Here is a 22,023-nt window from a genome sequence, read left to right on the forward strand (position 1 = left end):
GTCCTAGCAAAATTAACATTTAAATTAGTTTTACTAACTCCATATGGTTCCGGTTGACAGACATAAATCAAAACACAACACCACTGTCCATTTTCTAGTGTCTAGGAAAGTTAAGTCAACAGAAGCTAGCACCAATACAAGTAGGATAGGTAGAAAGGAGGAAAAAAGTCCCATTATTATAACTGACACAAAATAATCGCAATACAATTCTACAGAAACAGCTCTTTTATCGACACAAAAAACATCTGGCTCAACATCCAATATATGCAAGTACAAATCAAACACTTCTGCCAATAAGATAAAGACACTGAAAGCTGTTTCAAATTCTGAAAGTCTGTAAAAATCATCTTTTACAGTCCTCTAGTTAGGGTATCTCAAAAGTAACATCCCAATAATCTATTCAACAATTTCAGGATCTGGATGCAAGTTACCATCTGAATTTATTCACCTTAACACAGATAACTAGTATTTCTGTAACAAGTTTCAAATTCTAGACAAAAATCAGAGAAAAAAAAACCACTAGCAAATTTTTAGTGGATTTTCAAGTAGGTAAGATCTCACATGCTTCAATATTTAAGTTTCAGTAGGATAACTACATTGTTCTGCTTTCATTTTAAGCATTCAACATATGTATGCCAAATCTCTACTTGTACTTGTCTTTCATCCAAGATTTTTTTTTTCTTAAAACAGAAAAGAACATTCATAAAGAAAGTTGTCCAACTGAGAAAAAATATTTTAAAGTATGGTTTTTTAAGCTTACTTAGTTAGATTTCCTGCATCCCTTTTAGTATTCATAGCTACAGAAAGCAGTTACATACTTGAAAATGGGCAATGGTGAAATACATGTAAGACATGACTTGCATCCCTTCCTCTTTTAGGGCCAACACCATAGCCAGATTGAGATTTTTCACAGTACTCCAAATTTAAACATGCACACTGAGTCTAATATAAATGCCTAGGTGCAATATGCTTTACTTCACACATTCCAATCATTCTCATGGGCCAGCACAGCTGCCTAACTAGAGAAATTAGCTCAAATTTAATTCAAAGATTCATGTGATACATTTTTCCTTGACAAATTCAAAACACATTTTGAGATAAGAAGGTTTATAAAATCTTCAGCTTTGAAGAGCCTGTTAGTACAACAGCTTTTCATGGCTTTTTTTCCTACCTGCGTTTCAGATAATATTCTAGCCAAATTAGATACATATCCCTAAATATTAATATCATAGAAACTTTATAAACTTCACAGTTAAACTACTAACAGCATTCACAACTCTTACAATCTCAAAAGATATTCTACTAGTACAGCATTATTCATTCTGAAATGTAGTATTTTATGCATACGTATGAAGTGTGAAATAAACACTGCAAATGCAAAAAATCCATAAAATGTGCACAATGGAAATACCTTTAGATGGACTTGAAAACATCAAAGCCTGTCAACTCCTTTCCATATTTCCTTGCTGTGTAGTAAGATCCCTTGGAAATGGGATAAAAATTGCTAAAATTATTATTGTAAAACTAGTAATCTTGTTCAAGTATAAACTGGTAGGCACTACATGCTAAATTTAGCACTGTTTGTCCTTAATTACACAGACACAAGTGTTTCTGCAGTACTTAATAACATGCAAAAGCAAAGAAGCTTCCTATCTAGCCTGTTTTGCCAGAAAGGGGAGGAGGGGAAAAAAGGGGCAGAAATACCAAAGATACCCAATTGCAGTTTCAGTTTCTCTACAAGACTACTAAAAAAACCTCAGTTAATTGGATCCTTAGAGAAAGTTTTAAAAAATTAAACAACTTCATACTTTTAGACAGACCAAAATGAAAAGCAAAGACACTACAGGTTGTCTTGCATAACCCTAAACTATATCCAGAATTAAATTTATTTATATTCAATTATTTAACTGCTTCTGACTTGACAATGATTAAAACTGCACAGCATGGATCTTACTCATGATACCCACACCGCTCACAGGATTTACATTCTACCAGAAACTACATCATAGCTTGATCTAAATCAAGTGCTAAAAATGTAGTAATTAGATACAGACTAGACTCATGTATTGTTCTCTGGTACAGAGATACTACAAACCAAAGCAGAAGCAGCTGTTTATGTACTACTTTGGACAAAATACTACTTAGCCAAATTCAAACCAATGTTAAGGTTCACCTACAGATCCTCTGAAATTATATGGCTTGCCCTTTAATCTCTTCAAATTTGTATTTAGCAACATAAGTAACAAATTGGGTCCTACCTCAATGAACAGACAAGACATTCATGATAACCAGTATGAACATTTATGTTTCCCAGTGCAGTGAACAATTAAACCAAGGAAAGCACATTGTGTTCTGCAATACTGCTCAGTCTGCTGGCTTGGAAAGCTGTTCTCTGCTAGCCAATCTGTGAACTTGTTTCAAAAATGCCAAGCAGAACAGCACTTTGCTGCAGATAGCTAAGAAAGCAGATTGGGCAGTATCACAGAACAGTAGTTACAGGAGGATCCAATTAATTCTGTTCAATTATTTTTGCAGGAGATAAAAAAACCAAAAACAACAGCACAGGTTACTATAAGATCAGGAAGCAGTTTTTCCAGTCTAGGAAGTAAGAGCTGGCATGATTTGTGTCTACACCTGTACTTTCCTTGTAAAAAAATAGTAAGTACTACATTGTAAAAACCCACTTGATTCTTACCACAAGATTAATTGAATTTTGGAAATTAAATATTGAGTTGGAATTCAAAATTCTTTATTCAAAACCTAGTGTAACAATAAAGCATAAATAAATTAATTAAAATCTTCTGCTAGGAGTTTCAAAAATTATTTAGCATTCACTTTTTTGTAAATACAGCTTTACACATTAGTAACATCTAAGTCACTTACACCTGAGTATTTTAGAAGTCAAAAGGCAAAGACTTTTAGCTCTTTTACTTGAAACTTGCCTGACTTTGAAAAGTATTTCAATTATGTCACGTTCACTCCGCACCAAAATATTTTAAGCAAAAATTAAAGAAAAAATAACAAGTCTATATTTAAATTTATGAATTCGGGCAAATTTGAAACTTATTTTCTATTCAGGCATGACTTAAAATTAGTAAAAATCAAGAAGTATAAGTTTAAATGAATCTTCAATTCCCTTAACTACAAGTAGTTTAAGGTTACAGTCTCTAGGCAATAAGTGTTAAATCTTTCTCAGTTGTATTTCAGCAGCTCAGGTAGCACAGCTTCAGCTGCTAGGGTGAGCAACACTGTTCCATTTATATACAGAACATTTTCCTGTGTTACATCTTGATCACCTTTGGCATCCATGGGGTTGCAAAAGCACTTATACAAAGACCTGTAGAGTGAATGATGGATGTAAACAACTCATCTTTATAGATATTATTCACTGTACTGCTCACTTCATGATCTAGCTTGATTGCTTTATGACAGTATAAATTTGTTCTGCTGGCAAAGATTGGTCTTGCTCCTAAACCCCCAGCCACTATCTTGACCCATCCCTATCCCACAAATTCTATTCAGGAAGCCAGGTGCTAAGCTTTATCCAGCTGACAACTACTCTGCCAAAAAAAAAAAAAAAAAAGTTTCTTGCTGGAGCAGAGTACCAACTTGGGTGACACAACAGACACATAAATAGAACCAATGCAGAGGACATAGCAAGAACAAATAGTTGGCAACAATGGAAGGAACCTGATTTCCCATTTTAGTAGCAACACAAACTGTCACTGGTTTTGAAGTCAGTGCCTTAGCACTGTAAGTAGAAGTGGCAACAAGCTTCTGAGCTAGTTTAACAAGTTACAAGACGTTATGCTAACAAAAGGAATAAGCACGTACACATATGACATGATGAAAGATGCTCACCAGAAAGCCTGAAACCCCAAATCACAGGCAAAAAGGTATTTTTACTGCTTATGAGTAAGTGGTAGGCACACAAGAGATTAGATTTTTGCATTTGAGCATATAAATCAAGCTAATGTAATGTCACTGAAACCTCACTGTGCAAATCACACGACTCAAAAGTTGGTAAGAGCTTATAATGGAGATAGAGAGGATTAAGTGGTCAAGAAAGGAGTGGCAACACTTCTACGCTAATATTCATTACTCATTTGAATTATTAACAACCATAAAATACACTAACACTCCACAGACATTCTGGAACATCTCGCAATAGCTCATGCTCCACATATGCACTAACTGGTATCTACCAGCAACATGGCAGGCGGCTCCTCCTACAGCAAGTTGCTGTGTGAAGGAGAATATCACATTACTGTGGGGTTCTTTGGACCAACTCACACGAAGTTCCATATTTCACTTTCCCAATTCCAAAACTGGCATGGAATTCCACCTACATTATAGGTAATGATGTCCAAACTCAAAGGGCACATTGCACTCAACACAAAGGGACTCCATGTATGCTGTACCTGAAAAGAGAACACATGACAGCACTAGAAGTGAGTTGCTGCCTGCCAGTCTGGAGCAGACTCAGCTTCAGCTGAGAAGACTCAGATTTGGCAATGTGATGAAATACTATTTTAGCATGCAAGAATCACAGGGAATCATACAACAAAAACCATATTAAAAGTAAAAAAACCCAAAACCCAGCGGAAGAGAGGGAAAACTCATGGCAACAAATGTAACAAAAGCTAGGAATGATGAAAGACAGCAAAAATAACAGAAATAGTTGTAGTGGTAGACCACAAGTGTATTTAAAGCTCCTTTATTATCCTTACTGTAATGATGTTAGCAACAATGCTATCATTCATAAGATATCAACATTTTAATGTAGTAACAGAGGCAGAAAATATATCTATGTTGACAAATAGTGGTATCTGAGTGATATGATTATTAGCCCCCAAATTAGAAATCCAAAGGGCTGAGAAGTGCCAAAAAGTACATTCAGATTAGCTTTTGTCCAAGAAATTAAAATATCTTTTGGGGGGCTCTAAGTCACAAACATTTAAGAAGCTCTGAATATGGGGAAGTTCCAGAAGGCTAGAGAAACACTGATATCACCTAAGCATTTTCAAAGAGACATGGTTGACTACAGACAAGTCAATTAAAATACAGCAAATAAGATGGCAATTGAGCATAACAAGTTGACTATTATTATCTAGGAAAAAAGAAAAATCAATACAACCAACTGCTTAACAGCATCCTCTTTTTATGAGGTCACCATCCTGAGTGATAATGACTATTTTGAGGAACTAGGTTGCTGAGATACAAGCTCAGTCTGATACTCCATTTATTGTAAGCTCTCAAATTACAGAGTCAAGAAATATTATGAAGCAGGATGTGTCCACCAAGCTACTGCTGAGCTATTTACCATTATTATCAGTGACCTCAAAAAAGATTAGGAATCATGACTTATCTACTGCACATCTGATTTAAGAAAAAGCCTGAGGAAACAGTAAGTAACAGGAAAAACAGTGCTGAGAAACCTATTTGGATTGTTCGTCGAAATGAGCACAAGCTAAAGATGCTAATTTGGAATTCATGTTGGGCTAGACCAAGACAAAGTTTAATTTTCCTATCTCATAAAGATGGCCTAATATTCTAAGCATCACATTTGAAGAATTCTGAAATGGAGAGGAATGCTCAGTTGAACGTGCTCAATGAATCGAAGGATATCAACCACTGCGGGGTAGGCAGCCAGAAGGGTATGTTATCTGACTATGCATCCAAGAGAGTACCCCATTTCAGGCAGCAAGACTAATCGGCCAACTGGGCAACTAACAAGGTTGTGGTGGACCCTATATCCATTTTTCCCAAATGGGAGGTTTTCTTTGCAGCTATATAAAATGCCAACGGGGATTCATTCAAAAAAGTCCTAAGGCTTGTATTTTTTCTGGTAAGACCAAATAATTACAAATGGCTCCTTCCTGGATTTAAACATATTAATCATTCTTTAGCATTTATACTGTGTACTATTAGCAAGTCCGTAATCAAATTATTTTAACAGCAAGAGCAGCAGCAACTAAAATCTGTTTAAATGAATGATCACCTCTTTAGAAGTCTATAGAATGTCAATTCATGATCTGCAGATTAAAAGGTGCCTATTTGTTAAAGCAATCTGTAAAACATGCTCCCTAGGATTTATCCAAAATTACCAGAAAAGATGATAAGGAAGAAACAGAAGAATAACAAGTTAATTCTAAATTTGCAAATAAGTTTACCTATCCTGCAGACAACATGGTACATCTCATTACAGTATCTTAAAAAAAAAAAAGTGAGTCAAATCATTGCATGTATTAAATCAAAATTCTGGTATAATACAACTGCCATCAAATTCCTTGTTAGGTCTTGTATTGGGTTTTTCACAGCAAGTGAGGCTACAGAGGTGGCTTCTAGACTTCCCCTATGTCAGCTAAAAGCCAATGCCAATCAGCGCCAAGACAGACCCACTGCTGGCCAAGGCCACCAGAGAAGGTGGTATCATCTCTGTGATAACATATTTAAGAAAGGGAAAAAACTGCTGCTGTGCGAGAGACAACTCTGCAGGCAAGGTTTGTGAAGGAAGGGGATGAGGTCCACCAGGTGCTGTAGCAGAGATTCACTTGCAGCTCGATGAGGCAGGCTGACCCCCCCTGCAGCCCGTGGAGGTTAGTGGTGGACCACCTGCAGCCTGTGGAGGATCCCACACCGGCGCAGTTTAACACCTGAAGGAGGCTGTAGCCCTGCGAAGAGCCTGCACTGGTGCAGGTTTGCTGGCAGGGCCCAGGGCCCTGTGGGAGACCCACACTGGAGCAGTCTGTTCCTGAAGCACTGCATTCTGTGTAAAGAACCCACACTGCAGCAGTTTGTGAAGAATTGCAGCCCGTCAGAAGGCTCACATTGTGGCCCCATTTTGAGTACTGTGTGCAGGCTGGGGCACCATGGTACAAAAAGGATATAAAGCTACTAGAGACTGTCCAGAGGAGGGCCATGAGGTTGGTGAGGCTTTTAGAAGGGACACCATATGATGGGCAGCTAAAGGCACTCGGTCTTTTTAGCCTGGAGGAGACTGAGGGGAGACCTTATCGCAGCTACTGCTTCCTCATTAGGGAAGGAGGAGGAGTAGGTGCTGACCTCTTCTCTATGGTGAGCAAACATAGGACCAAGGGAATGGCAGGAAGATGTGCAGAGGGAGGTTTAGGTTGGACATTAGGAAGAGATTCTTCACCCAGAGGGTGGTGGAGCACTGGAGTAGGCTCTTCAGGGAAGCAGTAATGGCACCAAACCTGACCATATTCAAGAAGCATTTGGACAGTGCCCTAAGGGACATGGTGTGAACTCTGGGATTGTCCTGTTCTGGGGTGAGAGTTGGACTTGGTGATCCAGGCTGTCCGAGGAGGTGGTTGAGCCACCATTCCTGGAGACAGCTAAAAAGACAGATGTGGGGACAGGGTTTAATGGCAGAGTTAGAGTAGTGGTTGGACTTGATGATCTTGAAGGTCTTTTCCAACCAGAGTGACACTGAAGTTTGTGGAGGACTGTCTCCCATGGGAGGGAACCCACACTACAACAGGGGAAGATCATGAGGAAGAAGGAGCGGCAGAGACAACGTGGTTAACTGACTGCAACCCTATTCCCTGTCTCCCTGTGCCACTTGGGGAGAAGATAAAAGTAAAATCATGAGTGAAGCTGAGCCTGGGAAGAAGGAAGAGGTGGAGGGAAGGTGTTTTAAGATTTGGTTTTATTTCTTATTACCCTACTGTAATTTGATTGGCAATAAATTAATTTCCCCTATTCAAGTCTGGTTTGCCTGTGACAGTAGTTGGAGAGTGACTGCTCTCTGTCCTTATCTCAACTCATTAATCTTTTGTTATCTTTTATCTCCTCTATCCAGTTGAGGAGGGGAGTGATAATGCTGCTTCAGTGGGCACCTGACATCCAGCCAACTTGCTTCATTTATCTTTGCATTTAGGACTCTCTTTACCTAAAACAGCATGAAAGTTTGCTTTGGGAACTGGTACTATGAATTATGTTATTGTTTGATCGTACTTTATCCATACATGCTGCTTTCTCCTACTTTCAAAAAAGACAAAAAACTCAGCTCAAAGCAAGAATGATTCCCCTGGGCCAAAAACACCTGCTAGTAAAAAGGAGAATGGCAGTAAAAGATACTAAACTTGGTGTAAACCAATGGAAACCACTAGTGGCTTAACATAATAGTAGACCAATACGAATAATCAATGAGATGGCAAAACTCCCAGCTGTGGGCATAACAGTTTCTAATTTAACTGCCCAAGAGAAGATCAGCTAAACACTCAATTTATTTCTCACTGTATTTGAATTACATAAGCCTGACAGCATTTCTTACACGAAGTTCTAACACAAAGATTAAAGAAAAGTAGTTTAAAGGAAACAGTTATTCCATTTCAGTTCTCACATGTTAAAGAGTGCTCACATTCTGGAATAGAACCATCACCTCAACCCAGCAAGAACTTGGGAATAAATCTTAACCAAGCTGCTCAGTAGCTCCTACAAATTGGGAAAATGGTATGTTGGCCAAATATTAGATTACTTAAGATTGCTTACCCTAAATAATCTAACAAAACAAAAAGGAATTTTGAAGCTTTTATCTCTGACTATTAAGGGGCAGAGAGAACCTAAAGACTTTCAGAGAAAAATGCTTTTTAAAATTGTATTCAAGGAAAGTGGAAGTAAGCACACCTACAAGTTGACATTGTATACATGTGGCTCCATTAAATACAAAGAATTGCTTTAATATAACTAGACCTGTTTCTTGCAGATTTATCATTTCTTCTGACAAGAAAGCAGCATTGTTCCACTCAGCAGTGATCCAGGTATCTGTCAATTTGCCAAGAATGCTTCTATTAACAGAGAGGATCAGAGGCACAAGCCAAACTAAAAAGATGTCCTATTTGTCCTATGACTAATAGCAGACCATTTATTGTCATCTGTACTTCACATTACCACTTTCAAGGATGCACTAAGCATATTCACCCCGCACCATTTATTTGACCTATTAAGTCAGAAATATTAAAAACAAACAAACAAAAAAAAAAGCAACCCCAAACCACATAAGCTGAAAAGAACAGGGAAGTATGGCTGTGTATCTGCTATTGAGAACAAATAGAATTCTTATTTCAAAATTCACCTACCATTACTACGCTAAGTAAGAAGTTCTGTGCAGGTTGATTTTGAAGCCAGAGCCTTTGGCTTAGCTCAGAAAGCAGAGTTTGAGACACTAGGCATGAGAACTCCACTAGTCCTTTCAGAGCTCAGTCGATATACACCTTTTGTTGTCACAGTCACCAGCTGCCAATGCAATAGTCTGATACTCAGGGGAGATTATTATCACACATAAAAATCAGATTTACAAGTCCTATTTCTGCTATTCATGAAGAAAGAATATCATATTTATGCAAAAAGGCACTTCACAATGAAGATTACAGAAACACCACAGTCATACAGTTTTAATACTAGCAAACAACCCACTACTTTATAATCAAAAGCTAAGAGGTATCAAATACATCACAATTCTGTGATACATCACAACAGGCATGAGAAGATACCTAAAGCACATACTTCTGAATTCCTCTGAATTCAGTGTCACTTAATACCTGCATGGCACTCATTCTCAAAGCATCTGCTGTACTGCACCTACAAGTTTATGTCAAAAGATTGCATAAAACCTTGCCTTTTTGGTTTCAGTAAAACTGTTTGAAACAAGTATTCAGTTATATGATTTTATAGGCTGCTCTTGCCCTCAGCATTTTTGCTGCTATTTGTAGTCTGGTTTGTTATTCACTGCTCTACAGTGTAAGATAAAAGGCAAAGAAGCTTGCTTACAATTTCTGGGCTGTAAATGGCTTGGAACTCTTACAGCAGAGTCCTACAGAAGCAAAAAGGGTTACTAACATGCATTGGCCCAAAAACAGATACTGTGACTTACAGGTTTCCAACACTGTTAAAATATTTACAACTTGTTGTGTAAGCCAGAACAGTTTTTGAATATTTGCGTATTCTAAAGTTGAACCAAACTACATCACTTAAAGCTTTTAGAGACATTTTCTTTTTGCTTCAGAGGTCACTTACTGTGCAGTTACAATATCCCTGCTAGCTTTATCCCTATTTACTAATTAGGGCTGGGTGCCTTCTCAAATATTGACACATCCTATCCACCAAGATTCACAGGACTCTACCAATGAACACCAGTTCACAGGGGCTCAAGTGGAATCACTCACTCTTCAAGAAGCACACATCAAGGCAGATGCTAGACCAAAACCATTAGAGAAATTGTGAACATTCCCTTGCCCCAAGCAAGGTACCTTGCAGGAGAGTCCATAAAGGAATGTCATTCAAGTCTCATGACAGAATTAACTATGACTGTAGACTGGGAATCAACCCCAGGATACAACAGCTTTTTTACTATTCATTTCAGGTTATTCTTCCAAACACCAGTGACTCAACTATCCAGGTAACGTTCATATTAAGTATAACATTTTGTTCAACCACAGACTCAGAATACTTAGCTCAGTTTATCTCAGTATAGTTACATCACTGTTATTTCCTGCTTTCTTCCCTTTCACGACCTGAGAACAATTAATCGTTACATTAAGTCCAGCCAAAAATCAGTGACTCGTTGAAAGGAACGTCTTTTCTTTCAGTTTTCAGGGATTAAACAAATTAAATGCTATGTTACAAAAAAAGTTGTTCACCTCATAGCCTAGTTTTCAATTAAAATATTAAAGACTTCATTCCAGGTCTCAGGCAATGAATAAGTAATTAAATCTCAGAATTTATTTTAAAAAGCAGAGATCCCAAGAAACAACAAAACACTACTCCAATGTATTAGTTTACATGCATGTTTAAACAAATCCATTTAAAAAAAAAAAAAACCTTCATCCTGCATCTACTGTTCTCCTGGATGATTGTGTAAGAAGATGCAACTTTTTCCATGCACCTGTTACTCCCACACTGAGAAAACCAGCAAAAGCTCTGTTTTGGCTAGGTTGCAGTACTCCCACAGGCAATTCTTGACTATCAGCACCCCTACGTGTTTTATCCTTTGCCATTCCTGTGACAAGAACAGAAGTGTCTTGTCTTGCATTTACAGGCTACCAACTCAAGTTACAGTGACCTTCAGGGTCATACTAACCACAATCAGGGAAGCACAGAACTGATATAAGGACATCTTTAAGCGAGCAGCTCACTAACAGATGGAAAAGATACCTATATGCTATATAAACAGACCACAAGAAGATATAACAGGTTCACAACACTAATTTTCAGACTAACATTCAAGTGTCCCACTAAAACAAAAGAAAGCAGATATCTACCTACTAGGAAAATATATCATCTAAGTAAATTTGGAAAGGATTACTTACAAACAGTCATAGATCAAAATGTTGCCCAGAATAACACTGCACAGTCAGAAAGACAAGTTATTGTAATGGTATTTCAAATACCAAAGGAATAAACAAGAAAAATTAGAAAAATACAATTAAATATACACTGTAAAGTAAAATGAAGTTTTTGTTAGAGATTAATCGTGGAGTTAATAATAAACCTATAGCAGTTTAAAAGAAAGTTAAAGAACACTTAAGGACCATCCACAAAGATGCATACAGCTAACACCAAGCCCAGAAATTGTAAATGCCATCTAATTTGTCAGCTAAATATTAACTACTCCATCCACTTGCAGAACACCATCTTCAAAATGAGAGAAAACAGTCAGAAAAAAAAATTACAGAACAGTTTTGCCTATTAGCCATTAATAAAACTATTTCATTGCTAACTAAATTGTGCTATGTATCCTCCTTTGAACACTGACACTGTTGCTTGATGTGTGGTATGCAGCATAACCACCCCCCTAGCAGTTCTTTAATGTTTACTCTAGTATGACACTGCACAACACACAGACCTTGAGCCAAAGAAACTGACTCTAGAACTGTAAACTATGCACCATGGGGAGTTTAGAGCACGTGAATGCTGAACAGCCATGCCAAGGCTAACACTACAGAGGACATGGTAGCACCTGAGCTCCTCTCCTGCTTACCATGCCTAAGCTGTGGCATAGTATGAACAGAGATCTCTAAAGTGATGCTGTATTGTGCTAATTAGACATGCCCCGTGTACCAATAACCTGCTACTGTATAAGCTGATTCTGTCATAACTGGCAGAATACAACTCTACTATCTCTGAAGGCAAATTGCAAGTTCAACAAAATATCATTTCAGGCAGGTACACGTATGAAAGAGTGAGCACATTAGCCCATGGTGCTAATAACCTTAACAGTTAAAAACACAATTAAGAAGTGTTGCCCATCTGAAAAACAGCTGGAGAACTCTTTTAGTTACCTCTCACCTTTAAGCAGAAATGCAAGCCTTCACACCCCAGAAAGTAACGAAGCAAGGTTCTTATACTGGTCTCACCACAGAAAAATGAGAATGATATTTTTTTGTTGCACTAAAACCAGAAAGAAAACTCAGCTGCTTACATAATGCAGCCTTCACTACAGCTATTGTAATAACGCACTGTTAATGTTTTTACCTTTTCTAAGTAGTGGAAAGGTCCTGTCTTTAGAGAAGGGCTGAACAAACTCTGGAATTAAATCCACATTAGCAGAAGGGAAAAAAATCCCCCCCTGTAGCAAGAGAAAACAGTCTTAGGGCAACCTTTCAAGCAGTCTGTTGTGAGGTCGTGCAGTGCAACAGAAGAAAGCAAAAGTGTTCAGCACTCTTTTCCAAAGGCTCATTTTTTATGACGCCTGGGTCTCATACAACTGATCAAACTCACTGAAACAGGTATAGGAAATATGAGCAATGGTGTACTTGTTTTAAATCATCCTAAGTAATCTACGGTTTTAATCAAGAATGGCTACTTAGAAAACTGAACAAACTGCAAGACTACATTTAGTTTTCACGTACTCAGTTTTGCAAAGGTGCAGTTTACCAAGGACAGCATGGGTGTCACTTGCACCTTTCTGGCTTCCCTCAGTGCTAGGGCAAAAGGATGAAGCCTCAGAAGGCTGCGTCTATCAGCTTCTGAGTCACTCCAACCAGAGACAGCCAAGCAGCTGGGCAAGATGGGTACAGCAAGCCAGGCAGTCACTGTAGATACCCAGGCTCTCTCTAACCAGGTAGCCTCGATGCACATAAAGAGACTTCTGTCTCTCACACAGGCATTTCACTTGGGGAGACGAGGATACTCTTTCCACAAGCCAAAAAAAGGAAAGCCAAGAGAGCAGAAGGCAATGGCGAGACCAAGAAGCTTGACTGAGCTGTGTCGTTAGCGGCACTGAGGAAGCTGTGAGCCGTTTAAGACCTCGCTCTCCCCCGGAGAAACACCTCCTCCCACCAAGTCAGCATCGTTACCTGCCATCATCCAGGGAGCCAGGGTTTCAAAGGAAAAAAACCCAATGGCTCAATTTTAGGTCTCCCTCCTCGCCTTCTTCTCTCTTCCCCCCCCCCCGAAAAAAAACAAACCACAAAAAACAAAAAACTACACAACTTACGCCGTGACCACCACCGAGCGGGTCACGAAACTCCCCCGAGCAAGCCAGCTCTTCCCGCCTACAGGAACCGAGCCTCCCCGCAGCCCGTGTCGTCATCCCCCGCAAGCCCCAGCCCTGCCCTTCCCCGCCAGGCGCCGGGCAAGGAGAACTTCACCTTCCCCGCCACCGAGGAAGCCCCGACACCGCGGCGGGGCCGCCAAGCCCGCACCCCCCCCGCCCCGCCAAGGCGCGCTCTCCTCTCCCGCCCGACGCCCCCCGCGCCGTCACAGCGCCCCGGCGCTGCCACCCCCCGCCCCGCCGGGGGGCACCCAGCCCCCCCGGGCCCTCACCGCACGCCATCCGCCCCGCCACGGAGCAGCGGCAGCCGCTGGGCCGGGGCGAGGGGCCCAGCCGCCGGGATCCCGCCGCCCGCCATCCTGCGCTCCCAGCAGAGGCTCCGCCGGGGGTCTAGACCCGGCCTCCCCACCGCAAGCCTCGTCGCTGGAGCCGGGGCCCAAGGCGGCGGCGACGGCGGCGGCGCCCTCACCTGAAGCGCCGGGAGCTGCGTGCCTGCCGTGCCCGCCGGCGGCAGAGGAGGGAAAGGGGCTGCCGAGAGGGCGGAAGAGCGCGGAGGAAGGCGAGAGGAGCCCCCGCCGCTGCACCCGCGCCCCGCCGCGCCGCCCTCCTGCCGCCCCCCGCGCCCTCCTGCCGCCGCCCGCCTCCCCGCCCCGCCTCCTGGCCGCCGCCCAGACGCCTCCCGATTGGCCCGCCGCGCAGGGCAGGCTCCCGCCCCGCCGCCGCCCATTGGCTGCCCGCGCTGCCAGTCCACGCCGCTTCCTAACCGGGGGCTGGAAGGGGCGGTGGGGGCAAAGGTGGCGGGCGGTGCGGGAGCGGGTGCGGGAGCGGGGCGGCAAGGGGGGGGGGGGGGGTGGGGCGCGTGCCCGCCAGCTCCCCAGCGGTGCGGTTTAGTGGGGTCGCGCCCACCCTCCCCACCCCACTCCCCCCCCCCATGGCCGAGCCCCCGGCTCCGGGGAGCACCTCCTGAGGGGGCTGTGGGCGCTGCGGGGTAAGGGCGCTGCGCCCGGCCGTGCCGCCCCGCGCCTGCCCGGCAGGCGCTGTGCAGGGGTAGGGAGGCGTGATGTCCGTGGTGGGAAAGGCGCGGGCAGTCAGTGCTGCGGAACGTGGCAGGCAGGGCGGGAGGCGGCTCGGAACCTTGCGCCCGTGTTCCGCTGCCAGCGCGGGGGGCTGCGGGGGAGCAGGGGATTTGGTTTCCCCGGGCGGAACTTGAGCGAGGTGATAGATCCCGAGAAGTGACAGGGACTTTTTAACGAAGGCTTTTAACTCCGCTCCCGCGGCAGCCCGGCCGTGTAACGCAGTGCCCTCTTAACTTCCCGCTGCGGCAGCGCCGGTGCGGCACTGCTCCCGCCGCCGTCTGTCCGCTGCGGGGCCGTCCTGCCGCGGCGGGCAGGGCAGGACTCGGCGGGCTTGGCTGGAGAGCCAGGCGGCTCAAGGACAGAGACACCTTCAAACGGCGGGGTTACACCTCTGTGCGCAGAGGGACGCGACACTGCGATGGCACCGCCGGCAGAACTGTTACTCCAGCCTTTCCCCGTCTCTCAGACTTCGTTTGGTTTAGGCAGTGAATTATTTCACGTCCCGAGCAGCAGCCATCACGGTAACCTTCTTTCGTTCCTTCAGCCTTTGCCTTCTCCTCCACCAGCTTCAGCAGTTCCCTCCCATCTGCCCTTCTCATCACGGATCTGCCTCCAGCCTTGTCCCAGGGGACAGCCTGGTTTGAGGACAGAGAGAGTTCTGGATCACTGGGTAGGGCTGCAAAACAGTCCTAAGAGTACTTTCCTCTTGGCCATGTTTCTTATGCAAGTCTGCATATAATCAGCAGAGACGCCAAGTCTTCCTGTACTCTTTCACTAAGTGCGTGACTCATTAACTTGAGGAGTTTTAAATTCACCGGGAATTCAGATTACCTCGGTAGGGCTGCGAGACCGTGGCACTGGGGGAAACTTTACCTTCTGAAGAAACATCCTTTAAAAACTTATTTTAATTAAATGCTATTACGTTAATTATAATTACAGGAAAAATTGCCCAAGTTGGTTAGCTTTCTAAAATTTAAATGATTTCTCCCTTCCTTAATCTCCTTTCCTTCTCTCTCCTAAGTTGAAAGTTAAAAGTTTCCATTTGAGAGGAGGAATCTTAAAATCTGTTGTTTCTTCTCTAACTCCTGATCGCAGATGCACTTTAGTTTTACACGCTGTGTGTATCATTAAATATGATATCAAGCTTTGCTCTCTTTACAGGAGGTTACAAGTGATATATATAATAATAAATAACAGCTCTTTCTGTACGGACACGAATTGAGCTTCTGTTTAGCCTTGAGCATTGTCAAAGCTGGAAATCCTCCCTGCTAGAACACTTAGACTTTCTTCAACCTCAACATCAAAACAGTTATTCATCTATTAGTACAGACAAATAATGCTCAAACTTGTTCAAAGACTGAAGCAACAGAACAAGAATTCACAGCACTCCCTTGGTAGAACTAAGTTCATACTGTGATGAAAGGGAATTCCATACTGGCAGAGGACAGAAGTTCAACCTGGAGCCTCTGATGGACTGACACACAAAACCCCCAACTATTCCACGCAGAGTTGATTGAATACCAACCATCCTATACCCACAAAATTACTTCATTGTGCACAAAAACAGTGCCAATCACATATATGCTACAGCACATGAAAACCAGGGCTCACATTCTTATATTAGGCCAGTATAGGGGCAATTACTGTAAATGGAGCAACAGTTGCATATGCAGACCCTGGGACTGGTTGCAAAAACCTGTAAGTCTTATAACAACGGGAAAAACAGTGTCTTTTTCTTCAAATCAGTTATTCCCATGCATGGACTTTGCTAGGCCTCTGTACTGCTTCTCCATTATGTATCAAATAGAATCATAGAACGGTTTGAGTTGGAAGGGACCTTAAAGGTCATCTAGTTCCAACCCCCCTGCCACAGGCAGAGACACCTCCCACTAAACCAGGTTGCTCCAAGCCCCCCATCCAGCCTGGCCTTGAACACTTCCAGGGATGGGGCATCCACAGCTTCCCTGGGCAACCTGTGCCAGTGTCTCACCATCTTCACACTAATATCTAATTTAAATCTCCCCTCTTTCAGTTTTTATTATTTTACTCTATTAATTTAAATTTATTTGTCATATTATATATTATTTATTATCTTAGATATTAGTTTTAATTACAATAATTTTCATTACATTATTTGTGTGTATATGTGCATTATATATATTTTACTACTGTACGTATTGACATATTTAAAATATGTATATACATATAAGTACAGTAAATTTAGCCCTTGTGTCAGTGCAAAGGCAGTGCTCTTGGGAGTCCACTTCATACGGATCTTGAACTGGTTCTGCCTTCCAAGGTAATGGAGGATGATCAGAAATTAGGAATTTGCACAATATTTTGGTACTAACAACTGGATTCAGATTTTAACACAACTTGAGAAATAACAATTGTTCTCCAACTTTTCACATAGGCATCTTTATAAATCTATTAACATCTATAAAAATGCTATGAAATTATAATTAAATAATTAAATTATAATTAAAGATAAAAATGTAAAGGCAGGACTACTAATTGGAAAAAGGAAAGTTCACCAAAGTACAATTTATATGAACATTTTAATTAAATATTTGAAGGTTTCTCTAGGCACCACTTTAGGGAATAGTATTTTCAAGCTGCTGAATATCCTCTTCTGGCTGCAAGGTGCTTCCTATGCTTTTTACATTTTAGACACCTTTGGAAGTCAGTGAGACAAAAGATATCAGAATCTCAAAAAATATGTTTTTAATTGTAAAGCTTGTGCTCCTTTTCCAAGTGTACCATTTGAAACAATATGGAAGCAATATTATTACAGTCATCTTACTCTACTTTTTGGGCCACCACTATTGATATTCCCATGAATTACCTCTATATGTGAAAGCAGAATTTGTCTGCATTGGGGTTAATATACATGCTGGTGCAGTCATTTGACTTCATTACTTACAGTAACACAGTTAATGTATGTATAAATATATACAGGCTTGAGGCCACATTCACTGAATAAATACATATATGCACTTGAAAAACTCCTTGGAGAAATATACCTCAGTGATTAATAAGGTACTACTTTTTTCAGTGTTTAAAATGTAAAATATCTTTATGCATATTCAAACACTAAGTTTTTCTGGTAATGAATTAAAAGAGACTAGTGGTCTAATTATATCTATCATCAGTCATGCAACCTCCCAGCATGATGACATTACTAATTTTCACTTTAGTATTCTGATTTTTTTTTTTCCCCCTAAGTATTAAAATTCAGTCGTTATATTCAGAATGTGGCATCCTGGGAAAGATTATCTCCAACTTTTTTCTTAGAAGAAAGGCTAACACTCTGTGCAGTCCCGCTGGCAAGCATTTGATTCAGACTGTTAGGAACAGGACAGGAAGTTTCTGAAAAATAATTAAAAAAAAAACAAAAATTCCTCTCTCATTTTAAGTAAGTATCCCACGGTTATTTTTGCTTTTAACACAATCTATTTTTAAATATGCTTCTTGTGTCTTTGGTTGTCCTCAGAAATCCCATGTGTCCTTTTAAGCACTAGTACTTTCTCTGTAAAGAAACTGTGTCTCTTGTCTTCACTCCATGTAAATTTTCTTGGTGTTTCTTGACTCTTGCAGTAACATTTCAGCACTCTCTTCCAAACATTTCTTTCTAGCTCAGAAAGCCCAGGTGTCATATATATTTATTTACACTTTAAATCTAAGTGTAAATCCTGAACCGTATCTTGATTGCAAATATAAAGCCAGTAGTGATTATATATGCCAACCAATGACACTGGTACTAAAAATATGACGCTATGATACTAAATTTAATTCCACTCAAATCCATCAACTTCACTGGGAAAGAGCTTTTCACACATTGGACATGTTTTAATCTGACATATTCTTGATTACCTCCTTGTTTTTCACACTAATTTAAAATATTGATTAGTGTTTTACACAGTCCAAACTTTTCTATTTCACAATTGTCTAAGATGATCTCAGGTATGAGTTACATGTTTTTAACAGGTACAAAATTTGAGAGTAGCTAAGACACAGAAGGCTGTCAGTGGTGAAGATATCTCTGTGTCCTAACAACTGGGAAGGTCCTGGCTACGGACTTCTTGAAGTATGGAGAGTTTGTTTAAGCTTGCCTAATTTTTGATGGCAACTTAAAAAAAAGTGGGTAAAAAATAAGTCTAGCACAAACAACTTCCTGCTATTCAGTAAAAAACAATCAGTTTTTCCAAGATACTAATTGATGTTCCTATTTCCTCTTAATGATCACATTTTTAACAAAATTGTGGCTTAAGTTAGCTTTTCCCAGCTACAGGCAATTTATTTTCTGCAGGGAATACAGGAATAAATGTTTTGTTGGTTTTTGTTAAGGAACCCCACAGGTTAGCATAACTAGTTTGGGAGACCAGTGTTATATTTGGATACCTACACACCAGATGGCACAGAGTCCTTCCCACCAGTCTGAGGGTTAGAGCGAGCCATTTTAATGAAGCAAGCACCAAATGCAAGTTGCATTTTGGTTTTTTCCACCTAAATAAACTGAACAGCAACTACTTCAGAAACAGCACTAGTTTATAATGACAGAGCAAAGCCCTTCCTTTACTACAGATAAATGAGCTCTGCCTGACATGTTCTGCTGCTGAAATGCAGGACTATATATCTTCTGTGAAATGTCTATTGTTTTGCTAAGTTTATAGCAGGAAGTGAATCAGGAGACAGGGACATTTCAGGCAGAAGTTCTATTGTAAAGTCAACAGCAACAAAGTAGCTTTAGGGGTAATACTGTTTCTTTTCTTCTAATTAAGTTCCTAAAGCCATATAAAGAAGCTATTCTGTGAGAATCTATTAATTCCTTCCATGTCAAAGAATTAATAGGGAGAAAGGTTAGTGCCCAGGAAGCAAGCCCCACTATTCAACTCTAGCAATAAGCTCCTTCTACACTGCTGTCATTAGAACAATTCCCATAGCTGTTTAGAGCTTGTCTATTTATTTCTTCATACAATACTGTCGTTATGCCAGTGATCACTTGAGCATATGAAGAGCAGTGTTTTAAGACTGAGACACACATTTATTTTAGTTCTGCCTGGCAAGTTATTACACTAGCTGAAGTCAGAACTTTTGAGAACTGTTATTTCTGATTTGTTTTGCTCCACTGAAAGCCAAAGCAGTTTCTTTATCCTACAGTTAGATACATTTGGAGGATGACTGGCCAAGGGCCACAGTTACTTACTCAGAACTAAGAGCTTGTTTGCTCACAGTTACTCACGTTTAAGCCCACTTAAGCCCTCTCAGTCAGAGGTAAAAGTCTTTAATCTTTTGGAGAAGAGGAAAACGAGCTACCTTACTCGTTACTACTGTTGAATGAGAGCATCCATGTGAAGTTTAACATCTTTCATTATACACATTAGCATTACTCCTTCAGTCAATTCCCTTTAACTCCTATAGTAGATGAATGCCCCAGGTTGTGTGTACACATCTCTCTAATCATCTCAGTTCCAGCTGATAGCAGAGCACACCCCAGGCTGTTATCAGTTTGTACACCACTTTGTACCATTAGTTCTGTCCTACTACAGCAATAGTTAAGGACAAAAGAGTGAAACGTTTAAGATTTTATTCCTGAGTAGGCAATTAAAGCATTTGTTTCCAGTTTCTCTTCCTCCTTACCAGATTTTCACCTTTACCTTTCAAGGCCACGCACAAACAAGCATCTCGCAGGGTGATATATCTACATACTACCTTCCTCCCCCTCCCCCAGAACTATTAGCTATGACTGCTTTTGTTTCCTTGTCATCCTCCTGTTTCTGAGTCTGCAGACAAGCTGCTTCATGCACAGAGAAGACTCATTACAGCTAACACTGAACATGACCCCTTTCCTTATTAAAATTCCTTCAAAGAAGCACAGTATTTTTTCAACAGGTCTTATGTGGAAAAGAAGAGATATTACATAGCAATGGATATTCCTAATTTTTACTGCCTCAAGAACCTTTCACTTATGTACATAAGGCTTCAAGTTCTTTATAGAAAATGAAGACTTCTTGCTTACAGGTTTTGGGGGGTTTGTTTGTTACTGACAATCAGAAAGTCAATCTTAGTAATCTATAATTCCATGAAGGTTTTTCATGCTTTGGAAGTAAAAACATAGTTAAGCCTTCAAACTTATAGCTCTGCAAAAAGCCTGTTAGAAAAGGAAATAAGGAGAAAGGAGTCTGATGTATCTAATCACTAGTCTATTGTTTTTAAAAAGAAAGTGGAATGGGATCAGGAAGAAAGGGTCACAGTATCTGCAGTCTCTTTGACTGTTTAAAAAAGAAGACTGCATTACTGAATTCATCTTTGGGTCAGCAGGATAAATTACTAGGAATACACTGGTTGGAAATTTAAATGTGTAAAATGTGACATCAAGTTCTGAAATCTAAATTCTAGTTCTGAGACTAAGTGCTACATAACCAAAGATTCCCATCAGATCTTTTTTTTTTTTGTCTTTTTCTCCTATTAGTAATAGTTGAATGTTTTTATTTTGAGGTAGTAATCATAACTTACTAGATATTTTACAGAGATATTTCACCCTTAAATGTTTGAAATACTCTTTCCCAATACTACAGTGGCCAGAGAGAAAGATTTGTGTGTTCCAGACTGAAAGCACTGACACAAAAATATTGTCCATATACCTGCTACATGCTGGGACAGAAATCCTTATTCTTGGAGAACAATAATAAGACTTCCACTGACTTAAAGTGATGAGTTTTTCAGAAGTCACGACTGGAAGAGATACATTATTACACTGAGTAACAACAAACTCAAATGAGTTGACACTTTCCAAACCATTAAAAAACCCTCAAACTAATAAATAAGAATATTCAATATTAGTGCTATTACAGGTAGCACCATTCCTAATCTGTCTTGTCAATCTGTGTTTTACAGGCCCTGATTCAATTTGCAGCCCAGCTATAAAGACACCATTGCCAACACAGAGTACTCCTACACAGAAGCTTGGAAGAACAAGATTATTTAGATGGTACCATCAGTTTTGGTGAATAAAAACTACCCCCTAGATTAAGTCCCCAAAACCTGTAAAGGTTTTAAAAAGCAATAAATCCTAGCAACTCAGACCTGGTTTTGCTTTCACATTAAGCCTTGCAGAAAAGGATACTGAAAGTCACTGCAGTTCAGCTAGTATGTTACGACTTTTACATAATCAAAATGCTAACAGTGTGAAGTTAATTTTTTTTTACCAGAATCTGCATTTCTCAATATATCTCTTCCCTATAAAATCTCACCAGCACCAAGAGCAAAGAAGGGAAGGAGTAATCATTCTGTTGTAGCCACCCTTGCCAGTGCTACTGTTACTATAGAACAAGACTACAACAACCCCCTTTGTCCAAGCTACTGAAGAAACTAATTATGAGCAGTGGAAACAAAAATGAGATAAAGCTCCATTTTCCTTCTATCAGA

At 40.6% G+C, this 22,023-nt stretch overlaps 1 protein-coding gene and 1 long non-coding RNA gene across 7 annotated transcripts in view; one reads left to right on the top strand and one right to left on the bottom strand.

The window, feature by feature from the left end:
* PACSIN2 (protein kinase C and casein kinase substrate in neurons 2) overlaps window positions 1–14,121 on the bottom strand; it is a 62,711-nt gene extending 48,590 nt beyond the window's left edge. For 3 of the 6 annotated variants that reach the window (XM_051629532.1, XM_051629456.1, XM_051629109.1), the window contains exon 1: window positions 13,989–14,121. The gene's annotated coding sequence lies outside the window, so the exon portion shown is untranslated. Of the gene's footprint in view, window positions 1–1,411; window positions 1,431–4,349; window positions 4,369–13,462; window positions 13,481–13,988 lie in introns of those variants that run through there. The other 3 variants (XM_051629378.1, XM_051629289.1, XM_051629198.1) reach the window with 3 other exon arrangements.
* A 744-nt stretch (window positions 14,122–14,865) lies between these two features.
* Window positions 14,866–21,951, top strand: LOC127387628 (uncharacterized). The gene is made up of 3 exons (XR_007890175.1): window positions 14,866–15,116; window positions 21,493–21,586; window positions 21,807–21,951. It is a non-coding gene; the product is annotated as an uncharacterized LOC127387628 (long non-coding RNA).
* The last annotated feature ends 72 nt before the right edge of the window (window positions 21,952–22,023 follow it).

This window comes from Apus apus, chromosome 1 (genome assembly GCF_020740795.1).
Source record: "Apus apus isolate bApuApu2 chromosome 1, bApuApu2.pri.cur, whole genome shotgun sequence".
In the NCBI taxonomy this organism is placed as follows: domain Eukaryota; kingdom Metazoa; phylum Chordata; class Aves; order Apodiformes; family Apodidae; genus Apus; species Apus apus.